The 19,678-nt window shown below is 37.3% G+C and overlaps 1 protein-coding gene across 2 annotated transcripts in view; it reads right to left on the bottom strand.

Annotated features, from left to right (window-relative positions):
- The window catches only part of raph1a (Ras association (RalGDS/AF-6) and pleckstrin homology domains 1a), a 65,300-nt gene that overhangs the window by 40,737 nt on the left and 4,885 nt on the right, over positions 1 to 19,678 (bottom strand). For both annotated transcript variants that reach the window (XM_039683261.2, XM_039683260.2), the window contains exon 2: positions 5,593 to 5,649. The gene's annotated coding sequence lies outside the window, so the exon portion shown is untranslated. The remainder of the gene's footprint in view (positions 1 to 5,592; positions 5,650 to 19,678) is intronic.

The raw sequence follows: 19,678 nt of genomic DNA on the forward strand, positions 1-19,678 counted from the left end.
GTTTTAAGTTCAATATTTTCACTTAAATGACAATTAATAGGTAATCTTCATTGCCATTTAAGTGAAATTACTGAACTTAAATATACAAGCTTGATAAAAATGGTAATTTTAGAAGAAAATTTCAAATGGCACTTAGAGGCTTTTGCTTCTGAACTCTTCATATATACATTTTGCTGTGTTGCCAAATTGCACATCATATTCATGATCCTATACATTTTTAATCATAGTTCTGCCCCTCACCTAGGGACCCACAAACCCATGGGCAGAACCTATTCTAATCAATATTCACAGCAACAACCACCCGTATAACAGAAATATGAATCCCACCTTGTTGAAATAAACAAAAAATCCAGCAAAGCAAATGGTGTAGATACTAAATATGGGAATCCACTGTAATGGGGATGGTTTGTAGTGTCTGGCTGTAGAACAGCTGCCTGCCCATGACCAAATTAAACACTGGAACCAAAGCTAGGCTAAGTATTCCAACCATTTGTCTCGTCAATCACGTGGTCAGTTCACATTAGTAAGAGAGCTCCGGGTTAAGAAGAGGAGGAAAAGAAAAAAGGTCCTAACATCCTCCAACAGAGTGACAAAGCATCACTAATGTCATCATTCACGCACAACTGAGTGCTGCAAACGGGAGACATGCATAGAGACTCCCTACGCGGGCTTGGCAACACTCACAATGGGACAGTATTCACAAACAGCTCTGCCAATTAGAAGCAGGTGGGGAAAGAGCAGAGGATCCTAAACAAACTCCAAATGAACAAATTAGTTTGCAGATTAGATTAGCCTTCCTAAAATTGCGATATAGAGGTTAGATGCACCTCCAAGCTCAGATCAGTTCAACTCATTGCTAAAATCACAGCCAAAAGCACCAAGCAATATCTTTAGAAAGGATGCAAATTGAAATATTAAGTGGAACTCTCTTATGCAAGACATGCAGCCTCATAGGCCTACACTCATGTCTAGAAGCCCCTTTATACTTTTCAAGACCCAAAAGGGTGTGGCGTCTACCAACGACACATGCTGGTGATTCCCCAGACGTCACAACCAGCACAGATGCTCCAGTTTTCCAATCCCAGCTGCACAGTAACAGGGTCACACCTGATAATGCACTCGAAATACAAACAAGTGCTTTAAAATCTTACCAAACTGAAACACAGGAAGTCACTCTTTAGGTTCACTAGCTTTAAAGTCACAAATTGTCCAACACAAAGTGAAGCAGGTGCCATACCAAAAAACCATAGCTAAGCCTCATTGATGTCAATGCCATATATTTAACCTCTGGGATACGGCTAAGGCATAAACTCTAGCTGAGATAAAAGGGGGCAACACTGTCTGCCTCAGGGCATTTAGAGATACGAGGGGCCCTAATTCAGTGACGGTACAGAGACAGTCTAGCTGATGCTACCATTAAATTTAATGAGTAAGAAGAGGGGTTTCCGCAGTGGACAGTGAATAAAATGACAATTCTGGTGCAGGACAGTCCAGCTGAGACTCCATTTACACACAGCAGGGGGGTTTGTGCTCATCCACAGAGACATAATGCGCCACACTATGAATCAATACTGTTGCCCATTCTCTTTTCAAGTAAACCCACAGGCATTGAACATGGGCCAAGCTGGCAGAAGTGCCCATGTACACATCACAATGACCAGTTCATCGACAGCAACGCTGAGCCTAATTTTAAGTTCATGCAAAAAAATGGCCCAGAGCTGGTCAGAACTATTATAATATAATATAATATAATATAATATAATATAATATAATATAATATAATATAATATAATGCACAGGAAGGCGAGAGACATTGAGTTGGAAGATAAAAGCACACCACAATCCTCCATTACGTGCTTTCCTGTGGGTGTACTGACATCATTCCATCACATCCTGTACCCACTTGCTCTTTTCTTATCTCCAAGAATCCAGTACAATCATAGCAGTCAGTTTGTGTGGTGCTGAAAGGTCAAGGTGGAACAGAATTCAGTAGAATAAGTCAGCTAAGGTCAACAGCACTTCAGGATCTACATTTGAAAGAGCTCCTGAGTCAGCCAAAGGCCATTCTTCCTAATAAAAACAAAGATCATGGTTTTTACATGTTATGAATAGATCAAAAATATCACACCCTCTCCAGAGAGATGCATAATAGGCAGACACACTGACTGGCCCTTGAAAATGAGACATTTGGATAGACTGACCATTTAGCCTAGAGATCCTGGAGATCCTCCATTGTTTCAGGTCTTAGTGCCCCATAAATGGTCCTATCCATGACTAGAGTACTAAAAAAAAATATTTTTTCAACAATGAGTTTGTGAAAAGAGGTAATTCAATTTTAGAAAATGTTCATCCATTTCAGGAAGTCAAACTAAATAGCTTTTTATCTATTTTATATGGTAATGATATAGGGTAAAAAAAGTTTCAGATTTAGCCTAAATTAAGTGGTCACTCAGTAGAGAGAAGCTAATTTGGGAACATGTGTTGGTTTATTACGGTTGAATTTATGAACACACAAATTTAATTTAATTTAATTTAATTTAAAATCAAAAAGGTTCAATTATGTACCAATACTGGATAAAATATATTTTCTACAATGAACTGAATCTCAATTCAACAAATTGACAATGTTCATTTTAAAGGGATAGTTTACTTTTGAAATAAATTGTTGGTATGTTTTAGCTTACCTCAAGGGAATCCAAGATTTAGGTGTCTTTGTTTCCACAGTAGTTTCAATTTTTATATTTTCAGGTCAAACCGTTCTTGTCTGTCAGTCATTTAATGGAGGTCTATGGTCACCACCTCAAAGAGCATGCACAGAGAAGTCCAAATTAAACATGATTTAATGACTGGTAAATGCAAGTACACATTGATGGCCTAAGACACGAAACGATTGGTTTGTGTGAGAAAACGAACAGTTTTTATATAGTTTTTACCTCGTGTAACCACAGCCACGTCCAAGTGAACAGAGGGAGCGGGCGCTTTGTGGCTGTGTAACAAGAGGTAAAAACAATATAAATACTGCCCTTGAGGTAAGTGAAAACATACCAAAAATTTATTTTTGTATTTATCCATGAAAACTTTTTTTAAAATTAAAAGTTTTCATGGATGTGTTGCATAAAAAAAATCAGATAACACTTTACACTTTTCATTTGTTAACATTAGTCAATGCATTAACTATACAATATACAACTATACATTTGTACAGGATTTATCAAGCTTTGTTAATGCTACTTAAAAAATATATATCTTTTTCATGTTAGCATGTCAAAAAGCATTAACTCATGTTAACAAATACAATTTGGATATTTAAAATGTGTTTTAAATATGATGAGATCAACATTAACTAATTTTAATAAATGCTGTATAATATTGTTCTTTTTAGTTCGTGTTGACTAATGTAGTTATAATGGTAATAAATGAAACCCTGTAAAGTTAACAAAATTTAGTGCCAGAGATAGAGCAATCCACGCGACTGGGTCGGGTCGAAGTTACGTAGCAGCTGAACTCAAGGGCTGCTATAACAGACGCCAAAAAAAGCACACAGTAGGACAAGTACGGCTGCCCGGGAGCAGCACATACTTTCAGATTCCATTTCCATCTAAACCTAAACAATTAGAAATGCAACACCTTTGCACAAGCTGTGTGGGAAGCTGCTTCTTCGGCATCTGAGGAACTAAAAACATCTCAGCTTTTCTTTCAAGGCTACTGACATTGATTTCGTACTCCTCTAAAAGCCTTTACCAGTGAGTCATGTAATTCCACAAAAAAAAAATAATAACAATAATAATAATAATAATATCAAATTATCTTTCCACATTATGAAAAAGTGCAGTTTAAGTCTGATCATTTTACATAATTTCCACTAGGCACGATACATCAACTGGTCCAGACACCTAACACAGAGCCAAACTCCAACACTCTTTCCCTCCACCTCACTGATGCAGAAAACGACACTTTGTGTAATTATTGTTCTAGGAAACATGAAACTGTAAAGTCTTTGCTCGTGCAGTGGTGGGGTCCTCTCCCACTGTCCCCTCTCATTAGGCTTGAGCTAAAGCAGGCGCTCTGAGGAGATGACCACACTTCTGTGACTCCCTCTGAGATCAGACATAAAGAGGAACCAAGTGAGAGGGTGGATGGAGGAAAGAAGCACTGAGGTTTCCTCCAGGCGGGGTCCGAGGGGTTAATGATAGTGTGTGGAATGTACGGCAGGCGGCAGGTCTCAGACCTGATAACAGGGCAGACGACACACAGGGATGTAATTCAGGACCATCAGAGTCCCAGAGGAAGGGACTGAGTCTACTGTTTTCATACATCCGCACATGCTTTCACTTTTCAAATGGAATTACCAACGTAGACAGACTCTGTGGCAAGCACACAGGAGGATCCAAAGCTTAAAGCAGAGTTATTTGAGATTTCGCTAACTTCTGGGAGGTTTTAAGGTTTGCGTCTGTCCACAGACGTTATGTTCCTTTCAAAACACGCATCGCATGTCTATGGAAATATTCAGAGTGTTATTGAAAAGTACAAAGAATGTTTAAAGAAAAAGCCAGTCACACACGTGGGATGAGAAAGATCATAACTTGGTCGAGTTCGTTGATACAACCCTTTTTCCAGAAAAGTTGGGACATTTTGTAAAATGCAATAAAATAAAAAATCTGTGATTTGGATTGTCTATTTCAGGGGTGTTATTCAGTCATCAAAATCGAAATTTTTTGTATAAAACACAAATTAAGTTGGTCAGTGAATATATTGGACATCTTTTCTTTGTAATTTTGTCATTTAAATAAAGGTTCAAGAGAATTAACCAACCACAGATTCTTGATTTTACAACATGACACAACTTTTCTCGGAATGGAAGATAATAATTGTACTTCTGATTCAAAAAGAAAATTGAAGTTAAAGATCAAGTGTGTGATTTCTAAACAACTACTGTCATCAAATTAAATTGTAATAGTTTAGGATTTTCCAGGAAATCAAACTATGCTATTATTATGCATAGTTAGGCATGCACCAATATTAAAGTTATGATGAGATGATAGCCGATATTTAATATATATATATATATATATATATATATATATATTTTTATTTTATTTTTTTTTGTCTAAAAAAAATATGACACTAAAACTAAAACAGTTTAAAATGCATTGAATTTAGGCAGTATAAAAAAAGGATGAAACATGGAAAAAAATAATGAAAAATGGAAATTCATTTGAGACTTGGCAGCCAAAAACAATGTTATGCATGATATAACCCCCATTGCAAATCAGGTTTATTGGCAAAAAGAAACCACTTTTTCAATTACTTTTGTTTGATTTGTTTATAGCAAACAGCTGAAAGTCTGTAAATGTTTTCAATAAACCTGATTTGTATTGGGGGTTGAATAATATACACAGTATAAGATTGGAAATAAATCTCTAATATATGCTGATAACCACATGATAATCATGCATCCTTACATACAGCAGTCCATCACTCGAGATAGATTATAACAGCAAAACATTACACACATTTATAAAATATATAGGAATTTTGGCAAACAAACAAAATCATTCAATCATCCAGCTGCTTTTAGTGCTATAAGCTTACCTTTGGTTCTGTGGCAGTGCCAAGCTGTTTTCTGAAGGGAAAAGGTCCTTAATCAATCTGCGAAACAGAAAAGATTAATTAATTAGTATTCTTAATTAATTATAAAGTTGCCCTGGCCCATTATTCACTACAAACCAGTCCACATTAACCATCAGATCTGCAGATTAAGAACACATTATGCAGCTGCTGTACCTGAAGTGACAATGAAGTCCTGGCATTGAAAAGTCAAAGGGAAGGATAAATGCAGCCAAGCAATCTAATATGACCACAACAGACTGGCAAAAAGGTTGTTTATTACAACATGGCGCTTGTGGTCATGACAGAACCTGAGCTGCTCAAAATGCTACAATATTCCAACCCCAAGATTCAATTAATGCATAATGCACATATAATGCAAGCACAGTATTTGTAGTACCATAAGATAAAAGCTCTAATAGAATAGCATTTCAAGCAAATTGAAATCAACTGATTGATCCCTTTAAAGTCTATGAGATCACAAGATGATGTTGACGTGGAGATGGTTTCTAATTTAAAGCAGAAAAACACATAACACGTCATTAACTCTTTTCATCGTCAGGATTTAAGTTAAAACCTATGTATTTTGCTGTATGTATAAGGGAAAGATTATATTTAAGATGACAAATGGTTTCTAAAAGTAATGGTTTTAATAGAACAAATAGTTACTGTAGTCTCCCAAAAAAAGGGATAGTTAACCCAAAAATGTAAATTCTCTCATTGTTTAATCCCCCTCATGCCATCCATGATATATACGACTTTTAGGAAGATTTTTAGGAAAATATTTAACTCTGTGAGTTCATATGTTATGAATGGGTGCCGCTCTGTTGACGCTGTGAAGTTAATCCATACGACCCGGTGGATGAACCAATGTCTGAAGCAAATTGATATGCGTTTAAGAAAAAAATCCAATGTTTTTAACTTTAAATATAAATCAATGCTTACTACTGTCATGTGTGTGATCATGAGAGGGACATTGTATCACTTAACGTAATAGTATTGTGAAGCTTCAGAAGACATTGATTCATCCATTGGGGTCATGTGGATCACCATCACTATCGCTGTGTGTGGTTTTTTAAGAGTCAACAGAGTGGCACGCATTCAATGATATTATACTGACTGTCGTCATTCGACACTTAAAATATGGAGGAACATGTAAGTTATATAGGAAGTATAGCATGTCACACTGCCAGACACTGCTGTCATTGCTTGGCATTTCATGCCAACAACCCAATTACTGTAAGTAGGGCTGTTTACAACATCTCAGATATGTTAAAAATCCTGTATAACTCATATAAGGTATACCAATGGCTAAATATTATTAAAAAATAATAACATATTAAATGGTGCAAGAGACCATGGTGACCATAAAAGGTCATTGTTACCATTAGATTAAGCTTTAGTGCCTTACATACTCTAGAAATGAAGTTGAGTCAAATCAACACCACTCCACTATAAATAAACAGTCAACTGTAGTAGTGTGTGTGGGTCAATGGGTTAGCCTATTTATACATAGAGAATGGGGATGAAATGCTTTGATGGACTCACACACACCCTTTTTCATGTCTACACAGCTGTTCACTAGACAACTGTTCTGGTTGAACTAAAAAAAAAAAAAAAATGACTAGCTGCCTCTGTTAACTTCCCCGAGTATTTATACATTCATCTTCCATCCAAAACATAATGAATTATGCCATATAAACAAACCAAATCTTCAGTTAAGCCAATCTAAACCACTCACCAATTCACAAACACACGTTGTGCGCACCCAGTGAAGAAAAACACATCCATTTGCAATTCAAATTCAAGGATCCGCTCTCAGCAGCAGGAAGCCACATAAAGCCTAATGTTATGAGCTTGTTACATCTCGTTCATACTGATGGCAAGGGAAACAAAAGAGTGATTATTATCACTGTGACCTCCTCCACCAGTGGCCTGCATCCTTCTGTCCATGCAGATGAAAACTGATACACTTCCCTTTTCTAATGATTAACAGCTGAGCAAGAGGGAGATATGATGCTAGGAGGACACGAGCTGCAGAGCACGGTTGCAGGTTGCTGGTCTGACTGGCACAGGGATGCAGGGTTGTGCCGCAGGACATCAGAGAAGAGCAATAGAGCTGTCATACAGCATCAACACAAGCAGTGAATACACACTGACCTAATCCTGCCTCGCCAGCATTTACACGCGACTGCACTAGTGAAAGGATGCCGTGCCATAGGCTGGTTTCATTCTGAAAAAGAGAAAGACAAGCGATATATCGGACACGATATCGGCCTATACTAATGTTCATTTTTTAATGTTCTCGATATGTTGGCCTGATAAGAAAATTTGGCAGATAGATTAAAGCCGATAAATTATGGATTATTTCCTTCAGCTGAGATGCTTCAGATGAGCACTGTTCACCATGATGGTTTAGAATTGCTTGAAATATGATTGGAATCACTTCAAAAAGAGAAAAACACAGTTAAGTACAACATGCGCAGTGCAAGTCTGTTAAATAGGTTACATAAAATTATAATGAGAACATTATAATAGTGTGCTTGGGACATGGCTTTTAATGGTGATACTTTTGCTAATTTTTTCATTAAAAAAATTTATACAATTTTGGATTTAGATTTATCGGCCAATATATCGGTTACCGGCTTTCAAATATAAAGAATTATTGGTTATCGGTATCGACCGAAATGTTCATATCGGTGCATCCCTAAAACTCATGCTTTTCATATAAAACATAAATAAATGTAAAAATATTAAATAAATAGCTATTTTTTTCCAGCGCTTCTGGATAAATTGAGAATTATGTTTTTTTTTTAAACAGAGATCACAATTCTCCCACGCTTCTTAACAACTAACAAAATAACGCAATGACAATAAAATAATTGCTGCATTCCATTCAAAATGTATAATGAATCTAAATAAACGATTTAAAATCGGCTTGAATGAATGGTGGTGGCAACAAGTGTATCGCTATTTGACAAATCGCTATTTGAAGTGCTGTTACATCAAAAGTTGATTTACTATTTTGATCACTACCGTAGACATCAGCATTTAGCCTATATACGAACAATAAACTTAAGTTCTTCAGTGATGAATATTTGTAACACAGAAATAACAATACTGTGTGGTTGAAAATACTGTTTCATAAAAGGCTGTTTCATACATGACAACTGCTCTCTCTGGATCAGTGACAGCGCAAATGGACATCTGAACGTTTGCTGTGAATGATCGTATGAATCGTTGTTATTTAGGAATGAGTCCGCGTGGTTGTTTAAATCGAGATTGCACTCTTTTAACAATTAATCGTGCAGCTCTATTTTATTGTAAAATACATATTGCGCAAAATGCTACAAATAAAATGATTAAACAACTAAAAGTAGTGATGTTATTTTGATAGGCACAGTTTGAACAAAAGTCACTTTCAAACCAAGAAGCTTTTTTTTTCTGTTGGTCAACATAGCAAATTGGTGAGTGGAAATATTTCCCTCTCATACAAAATTTCTAATTGCGCAGATTCCGATTACTCGATTTTAACCATGAAAACCATCTTCAACTTTCTGGCTTAAGTATGCTGCCATGATGTGATCTATCCATGTAAAATAAATAACACAGCTTGAATTAGGCTACTGCTATGACAGAGTCTTCATCTCATCCAAATGTGTATCATTTTTAAAATAAAGGTAGTATTCGTTTAATACCCAACACACCTCACGGCAATTCAAAATAATTTTAGGTTTTGGCAAATTCTTATGAATTTGTACACAAATGAAAAATTCTCACTAAATCCAGGTTGCTGATTATTCATGAGTAAAAAAAAACACGACGACAACAATCTACAGACTGATGTTTCATAAACAGTTACAGCAGCTTATACCAGGTCATGTTTCCCTGTTTTCTTTCAGCAGACAGGCAGCTGTGTGTATTTGTTGTATTAATGTTTGTGTGTATCTGCATGCACGTGTCTAGCCCTACAGCTTTCATTTCAAAGTCAGAGCTGTAAAGAGGAAGCCCCGCTCCCCCCTCCGGACAGACACAGATTAAAAGAGGAGCGGAGAGAGCTACTGACAGCCTCTGACTGCAGTGCCAGGAGCTTTAGTGTGTCACCTGTCTCTTCATCCTCCAGGCCTACGCTTGGAATTGAAATAATTAACCTGGTAGAGCCTGTGAGCTGCTGGTGGCGTGGAGGGATGTAGCAGAGACCCGAGAGTCATAATTAGGTCAATAGGACTCGTAGAAGGAATGGACCAGAGGCCATACTATGGCTTTGATGGGTGTTTAAACGATGAAAGCCACTGCACTCTCTCTCTCTCTCTCTCTCTCTCTCTCTCTCTCTCTCTGAAGCCTCAGAGAAGAATTACCATCACCCATTCAAGAAAACACTCTTAAGCATCATAGCTAGAGGTGGTAATTAGAACTCAAGCAGTTCACAAGAGAGTAGTAGGCAATCCACTGCTTTTCAAAGTTAAATCTATGGCATTTCAGCAAACAATGTTTTAAAACAGAGGATTGTATGCAATCCCAAAAACTTTCCATGAGACAAAATGTAAACTGTATTTTAAGTGCTTCAAGCGATCCACTTTTAGGGAATTCTGTCATAAAATATATATATATATATATATTTAAATTTAAGCACATTCTTAGATAGGTCACTATGACAAGACAGAGGGCAGAATAACTCATTAGCGCTATTTGCAAAGGCAATTACTCATACTTATTTTTGGAAACCCCAAACTCAACTTAAAATTGTACTGACCGCAAACTAGGTCAGACAATTTGTGTTTATATTTTTTATTGAAAGAAATTAATACTTTAATTCAGCAAATATGGCTTCCAAAAAAATGTTAAGCAGCAGTATTTCAGTATCGATAATATTAAGAAATGTTTCAGCATATCAGAATGATTTCTGAAGGATCATACGACACTGAAGAATAGAGTAATGACGCTGAAAATTCAGCTTTGCCATCACAGGAATAAATTACAATTTTAAATATATTCAAAAAGAAAATAGTTATTTGAAATTGTAATAATATTTCACAATATTGCTGACTCTTATAAAAGGTGTGAAAAGGCTTTATGCTTATATGAGACGCACACAAAGTAAAAAGGAAATAACGTGTTTCTAGATCTAGACTCTGCAATTTCTCTGGCCAGTGACATTGATGAACATACACACAAAAATATGACTCAACCACCACCCACGACCTCGAACAAATCTCACACAAAAGCCTCTCTGTGTGCTCGTCTTTTATGGGAGAATTATGCTTTGAGTGGCCCAACTCCCATGACCACATGTCAGACTTTTCTACCCAGAGTGTCCTAAACTGGGCCACATGGACAGAAAAACAGTCACACCTTCCCTCAGAGTTAGCAAAACCGGGGCGTGGTTTGCGTTAGTGTGGCCAATGATGAAAATAGCAGCAGTCAATAAGGATACACAGGAGACAATACGCTTAAACATTAGATCATAGCAGGAAAACACAGCAACAGGAATGACCAGTGTTAAAATGGATCTGGTGGAGAAACAACACAAAGCAGGAACAATATTGGTTGCAGCCATTTCCTCCAATACAAAAATAGAACCGTATCCGGAGTTTTGATGTGATGTTACAGACTAGAAGAAAGTAGCCAGAATGTACAGACGGGAAGAGTTTCTAATGTGCATCAGCAGAATGCTTCAGTTTAAATTTCAATTTAAATGCCATAAATGTAAAGACTCATAAACAATAGCGATCACATCCTATTTTTCCCTCTGGGTGGGAGAGAAATCACGAGAAGATACCTCATCCATATCGATCTCTCTGCAGGCCGTTGGCCTTTCCCAGAAATGCACTGTGATCTCAGTGCCCAGGGATCTGCTGGAAGACATGGGATGGCTGTGTGTGTGTGTGAGGCATTATTCCGCATCTCTCAGATTTAGTCAGCTACAGTATAGGTACCTTTTAAATATCTCCACATTTAAACTATGCACAGAGAGATCTGCAGATAATGTACATTTGTCATTGACATAAAGAACGTCCATTAAGGCCGGGACACAAAATGCAGACGGTCGGCCGTCGGGCAAAGTCGGGACATATTTGAGCATCAGTTGGCATAGGTTTTTCAATGTGTTGTTCACTACCGCTGGCTCCAGACGGACAACGCCTGGGTTTTTTGGGCCGATTCAGCATGTTGAATTGGCATAGGACCATCGGTGAGAGAGAGAACTCTGATTGGCTGTTAAGCTTAGCGAACGAGTCAGTGAACTAGAATAAAATCAAAAGTGATCAAAGCGAGCAAAGAGAGCAAGATGATACAGACATCATCATACCTGAGCATTCGAATGCATGAATATTTTCATAATAACATGAGCCGACTGGATTGTGGAATAAAGAAAGTGATCAGCATGATTTATATTAAAAATGTTAAGCAAGCGTTGCTTTGTTTATGGTTGGTAGCTTTATCTGCAGTCCTAGTTTCGGTCTCCCTTTTTTATTGACAAAAATAATCCTGCTGATTTAGAGAAATGTTTACTTGCTCGCAGGCGCAGAACGCATGTGCTAGTTGACAGTCGCCTATAGCCCTTTTGGTGTGTTCAGCATAGCTTTTTGGCCGAAACGCAGTCGAAAACAGTCAACTTTCATTGCCACTAGTTCTTTGGCATTGGCTTTTTTTTATTTAGCTGTATCAGTCATTATTAAATAATTAATGGTGCATGCATGCTCATTTTTAGATTACCTTTGTCATCAAACCAGTGTTGTTTTTGTAAACTAAAACTATTAAATATAATTTTCAGAAATTGAAATAAAGCTGAAATAAAACAATATATAAATATCAGAAGAAAAACTAACTGCAACTAACTAACTGAAATGAAATAAGTTGAAGCACTAAAATTATTGAAATAAAAACCGATCAAAAGTTAAGCAAAATGTTAGAAAGAAATTTAAAAAAATGTAAAAAGTACATAAAATAACAAATTAAATAACAAAATAAAACTTAAAATATAAAAAAGATAACAGTAATAATTTAATAATACTAGTAATTTGACTAATAATTTTCAGTGTTTTCTTTAACTTATATAGACAAAATAAAAATAATGATCAGCTTATTGGTATCGGAGTCGGACAGAATTAAAAGCACCCTTATGCACAAAAAAAAGATGAATATAGCAATGAAAATAAAAAGCAAAACACAAGCTATTCCATAAGAGGGAATGCCTTAGGCAGGAGTGCTGAAGACCCATCATAACTCCATCAGACCTGCTTTGAAATTCTATCCCACAAATCCATGAGCCATCTCTACTTTCACACCGCAGTAGCAGTCTTATGACATTTATGCACACAATGGTGTGTGTATGTCTGCGTTTAATCGCAGAGGAGCTGATTAGTTTCTGCACACCACGGTTGGCGCCACTGGAGGGTCAGAGCGATCTGATTCAGAACAAACAAACGCCGAGTATCAAGAAGCACGCAATAGTGGAAATGTTTCAATGCTGACATGGTATCCTTGAGCCACATATGACAACAGTGCACTATCCCTTTAAGGCTTTGTTGTTGTTGCCATGCATTCTAGGATTGATGCATCTACAAAAGGCATGCTTTAAAATGTACTCAACATTTCCATTGGGAAGTTGGGAATATACCAATTGTACCCTAAAATGCTGCCTACACAGGTAACTCACTTGGTGTGATTGAGGATTAAAGAACCTTTTCATTGTGCAGCCATCACACTCGCTGTAGGTGATTCTCTGCAGAAACATTTTTTGTTACACTGGTTGAAAGTCTCCTAATTGCATCTAATTCCATTTTTAAGAATTTGTTTATGTTTGGTATTGTAGTACTCTTACTAACTGTACTAGTTTTCTCTAAAAATCGTAAATCTATTTATGGCAGCGAGGGTGGGATGTATGCTTTTAGTGCGATCAGGCTAAAGTTAGCATTTTCCCAGATGTCCTACTGCGCCTTTAAGTTTAAGAGTAAATTAGGTTTGTTTACCTATTGTTTGACTGAAAGTTGAACTCTCATCATTACATTTAGGCATCTACAACAGGATAACCAATGCTACACATGCTGCTAGTGCTACATGACTTGGACAACCCCTAGAGGAATTTTATCTAAAAGGACCAGTCGAGTGGATCAGATCCATTACACAGATTCAATATCACATTCACACGATTTACTCAGCATTTGTACTTTGTCTCATGAAATTTGAAAACGTTTTTTTTTTTTTTTTTTTTTTTTTTTTACAGTTTGCATTTGAGCACAAATTAGCACAATATTGCAATTCAACTTGCCAGTACGTACACACTTCACCTCCAAAGCCGAGAAAACTCTTAATGTAAATTACATGGAAATGGCTTGGGTTTCTTAAAAGCGATGAAGTGCAGATTAGGGGCCGGTTCACACAGAACGCATATTTGCGAGTAAAAGCACAAGATGATCATCTGAATAATAAAATAAAAATCTGGTAGCATTATCAACATATTCTGTATACAGAATATCTATATTGATCAATATGGAAAAAAAAAAAAATATTGTGTTCATATTTGATGCCATCCCCAATTGCACCCTTTCATACTCTGAGGACATAATGTCTATGATGATCCTCTTCAGCCACCCAAAGAGAGTCTGGCTCTGGGATGGAGGGTCCAGACCATCACAAAAGAGGTGAATCATCAAAACACACACACACACACACACACACACACACACACACACACACAGAGAGAGAGAGAGAGAAAACAGGGGCTTTAAGAGATAGTGTAAGTTGTAATGACAAACAAATGTTGTTTTTAAACAGAATAATATATTTCAATATTTAATATTAACAAATAATAACAGGCAACAATATGCTTAATCCTGTCTATGTTCCCTTTCCTTCCTAAACATACAAAGACTTTCTGCCCCAACATCTAATTTCTCCATTACAACTTTCAGACAGTTGGAACATTTCTTCTGAACTTCAGCCTAAATCTTACACTTTTCTGACAGTTTCCAGAAAGCTTCCACAGAATGACACTTCTGACTGAAAAGCACAGGCAAAACCTACTTTTTCTGTCAATAAACACACGTTAAACAAAATAAAGGTGTCACTCTGAACAAACTTCAACAATTTCCTATAAAAATCCAGGAACATTTGCCTCTCCTTTACCTCAGAGTTGGACATGTTAGAGGGAAAAACAGCTGGGATGTAATTATGTCTCTCCTTGCATTACCACAGCTGTTCCAGACATGTCATAACACGATCAAATGATTTTCTGTGTAAGGAGTTCACTCTTAGTTCTGGATATATAGAGGATACTCTTACTCCCAGTGCTGAAACTAACTTTGAATTACGAGAGTAGCTTGGGAAGCTAAAGTTTCAAACTAGTCAAGCTACCCTTTTGTAACAGTAGTTGCAATAAAAGTTCATACAAAAAAGTAGCTAACATAGCATCTGTTTAGAGGTTAAAGGGGCAAAAATTGTTCAAATATAACAGATTTCACATATTGATTTCATTATTAATGAAACAAGAAAACAATTTAAATAGCAGTGAAAACAGCAGTAAAATTTCTCAACTCGTAACTCAAATGAATCATTTTGAACGTGTTGATTAACATGTACTGTCCGAACAAATCCACTAAAATGAATCATACTGAACTCGTTTCTCTCTCTTCATCTTGATCATTCTCAGACAAATTAAAACGACACAGCCAAAATCTCTAAATTTCTCATTCACCTTGAACAAGAGCTTGACCTTAACCAGCTGACACTCCTCACAGTCAGAACAGAACTAATAAAATAAACGTCGCAATGAATCAATAAACAGAGAGGGAAGACGACCATAAACCTGCATCCTGATCTCCATCCTCTCATTCTTCCCCCGGCCCACCACACAGGGAAGAGAGCAGAAAGCTTGGCACGACGGCGAACAACAACATTAGACGAGTGAACCAAAAGCAAATGAGGTTAGATTTTCCAAGCACGGATTTCAACATTAAAACAACTCGCCAGAAAGTTTTCTCTATTCATACTCTTTCTTTTTACGATCTGGCTTTCTTACAATTTTGCTGCTGAGAGATTACCACTTTTTGTGAATCATCTAACAAATTGGGTTGCGTGGTTACATCAAGGTAAGATCTCAGAGATTCAACCGCTTACAGGTCAAGACAGAACAACGTGTGGCGCTCGGATTGCACCGACAAGGCCAAGCAGAAAGAGATTTGGGAACACAGATAACTCTGTAGTTATCATGCAGTCAGAGACACGTCTGCCACTATTTGAGCTGACAGAGAGACAGCACAAGCAGTGATGGTTGATACTCTATCATGCGAACTCTACCCCCATTGTCACGCTCTCACACTCTCTTCCCTGAACACACTTGGCTGCCTTACAAGAGTAGGTCAGGACTAAAACAGTGGGTCGCTACTAGCCGATCGCTAGCAGGTCGCTTCTTTGGTCATGCTGAACAAAAATAACACAGTACCACTTGTTAATATCTACAATATCCTTAAAAAAACAACCCACTCTCCAACAACCCCCTAGACTACTTACTTACACTCGCTTTCTAATATTAGAAATAAACCTTTTCTTTTTCACTCTCTATCTCTTTGGTTGTAGTCTGTGCTGCTATATTTGGTTGAAGTCAAATATATTCCAGAATGAGAGACTTTACTAAATGTTAAATGTATTATTTTGAATTTATTATTAAACTTAATGAAGCAAACAAATGGACAGGCAGTGTCTTACTGACGCGATCTGACTAGAAATTTGTTAAAGGGTTAGTTCACCCAAAAATGAAAATTCTGTCAGTATTTACTCACCCTCATGTTGTGCCAAACCTCTATGTGTTTATTTGTTCTGCTGAACACAAAGGAAGATATTTAGAATAATGTTTTAATAAAACAGATCATATTCCCTATTGACTACCATACCTACTATGGTAGTCAATGGGGAATGAGATCTGTTTGATTAAAACATTCTTTCAAATATCTTCCTTTGTGTATAGCAGAACAAATAAACACATAGAGGTTTGGAACAACATGAGGGTGAGTAAATACTGACAGAATTTTCATTTTTGGGTGAACTAACCCTTTAAAATTAAAGTTCATCCGCTCTTTCTTAATGTTAGAATCACAAGGACGGCACTGAAATGACTGTTTCCCACAACTTGGCACTTCAAAACAACTTGTAATCCTCAGAAGCATCTCTATTTTGTTGCTAAAGTAATGACACGTGCAAATCTGTGGGCGGGGTTAAAGAGGCGATGATGTAAAAAGTAAGTGTTCATCTTCTTCGGCAGTATTTCGTCACACGATGGCGTAATAATGTGACAAAATCCGAAAAGAGCCATTTTCTGAGCATGGTCTCAATCAAAGCCGTTTAGACTGACGATAAAGTTTTGGGTTCTGAGTTCTGAAACCCAGCCTTGGTGAACATAAGAGACTTATGTTCAAATGAAAATTTAGTCCCATTCCAAACTCATATCATTGGTGCCAAATGTTGCCAAGTTGGGCCTCTCAAACAAGCAGATTAGACCATGTGATGTCACAACCAGACAGTATAGAAATTACACACTACATCTTACTAAACTGTTCTTCACCTTTTACTGAAACCATATCTGCACACTGCCGGAGGAGGAGGAGAGCTGATTGGCTGGAACATGTTGAAATACATATGGCTGAAATACACCCATGTGTATTTACATTGGGTGAGGCATTGTTCCACCTATCTACCGAAACAAAAGCTGCTCAGGTGGCAACAGTATGAATCATCAAAATATCATGGCATACAAACAAACTACTTACCACATTTCATCAACATATGCAACTGCAGACAACTTCAACACAATTTGATGATTTACAGCACTGACAGACATAAAGAAACATCTCCTCGAACTTACAACCATTTCAGAAAGCGCTAAAGGCAAATCTGCCTCACCACAAACACATTTAAAGCTCTCTATCAGCACTGAACATCAATAATGTGGAACAACAATTACAAAAAACCAACAAAAATCATTCTGCTGTCAAACTAGTAATTTGGTATAATACCTAACCACTAAACTGCATAACACACCGTAAAGTCAAGGCCATTTGTTAGTTTGTTTTTATTTTTGTGTGCTAATAAAATGGGGGTTTTACACTATTAAGGTGACATGTTTGTGAAGGCCAAGTATGGTAACCCATACTCAAAAACGAGTTCAAGTTACACACGTTCGGAGCAGTGAGTAGTAAACACACACACACAGCAAACCATAGATACACATAACCAGACCAGTGGGCAGCCATTTTTGCAGCATGGCCCAGGGCGCGATTGGGTGCCTTTCTTAGTCACTTCCAGTAAGTGTTGAGAATCGGATTACCAGTCTAACTCTCTAACTATTAGGCCATGACTGCCCCTACAAATATTATCAATATATGTCTAATGAAAAGTAATATTACGTCTACCCTACCATAAGGGCCACTGACTGATATCCTAGCTGTGGTTTCAGCTCTTGTACAGTCTCTCTCTTTTCACATAATGAAACAAAATAACTCAAATCAATATGTAATTTAAATATTTATTTCATAAGTGGCCATGCAATAAGAAGGATAATATACAATCATCAGGGCGTTACCACTCCACCCTATTCCGGGTGTTACAACAAGACACCTTTCCTTCGCATTGGGGTCCTGATTACTCCATCTGGTTTATTTTGTAATGAGCAGTTCAGTTGACTGTGCATTATCCTTTAATACGGTGCCTTATAACAAGAATCACATGTATTGCATTTCTGAAGCACTCCTGAGGAATGCAAGGCCAGAGAAACTTCAGTCAGTTATGCACAAAAGGAGGACAAACAGCACACATTGAGAGTGTCACTTCACACTCGGCTGATGGTAGTCCTTGAGCAGAACTGATAGAACTCTGGTTATTCATTCCTTCTCTCCCTTTAGCTCGTGTCCAGTGGGAAACAGCCACTCCTCTCAGAGGGACGTGGGGATGAAGGCTGCCAAGGTCAACTGTGTCCATAAAATCTTGGCAGCAGTATAATGTGACACTTAATCTCATTGACTGTCAGTGGCTAAAGGAGCTCAAATGAAGGCTGCAGCCTGTTAAATAGAACCACTTTGCGATCTTAAAGAATTAGTCAACCCAAAAATCCAAATCTGTCATTGTTTACTCACCTTTATTTTATACAAATTACTTTCTTGCCAAGTCATACAGGTTTGCAACAGCATGAGGGTGAGCGTGGTGAAATTCTTCGCCCTCGTGTGAAATTTTCAATTGCGCGGATTCCTATTTAAATGAGCCGTTTTCGTCTGTCAAAATCTGAATGGTAAATGTGAACACACCTTTTGTCAAAGAGGATATATAAGGTGAAATAAATAAGTGAGACGTAGAACACTCAAGTAAAGCTCTGAGGTGTGGATCATATTTAATCAGCTGTTTATAATGCTTTTCATAACAGATCACTGGGCACAGCCGCAATTAAAATAGCTTAACTCAAAAACCAAGGTACGTCCATATCCAATTATGTGTATCCGACTGGAATCTGATCTAACTGACATCCACATTGTGCATCGCAACTGTTCAGATCTGATTTGTGTGTCCATGCCGCTCTTTCGGTTTTTGGGAATAACCGTATTGGATTGTATGGCAATGACCTAGCGTTGGCGCAGGTATATGCCAAAAACAACAACATCAACATGGAGTGGTATTGGAAAACAGATGTTGTCTTTAATTATAACATGACAATGTGTATTGCTCCGCTGGACTACTGCGTCTTCTCAGACAGCGGCAGAACTGTAGGAGGCTAGTCCACGTGGCTTACTGGCTTTATTAAGTGCTGTTGTGCTGACATGTTTTCCATGGCAGCAAAACATGTCTCTGTTATATTGTTATTTTTGCTCGTCCGGCAATTAATACTTTAACCTTGTTGTTCCATAACAACATCTGACGTTTACCTTTTACGTGCCATTAGAAAGCCACATAAACCACGCGAAATCCAATCAGAGCAGTCAGACTTAAATAGATTGAAATAAATGAGATTTGAATAAGATTTCAAACCACATATAAATAGCTCCAAACAGATTTGTAAAAATTGCATTTCATATGATTTTTTTGCCATTCA

The sequence above is a fragment of the Pimephales promelas genome, chromosome 7, assembly GCF_988280905.1.
Source record: "Pimephales promelas chromosome 7, fPimPro1.hap1.1, whole genome shotgun sequence".
Lineage (NCBI taxonomy): Eukaryota > Metazoa > Chordata > Actinopteri > Cypriniformes > Leuciscidae > Pimephales > Pimephales promelas.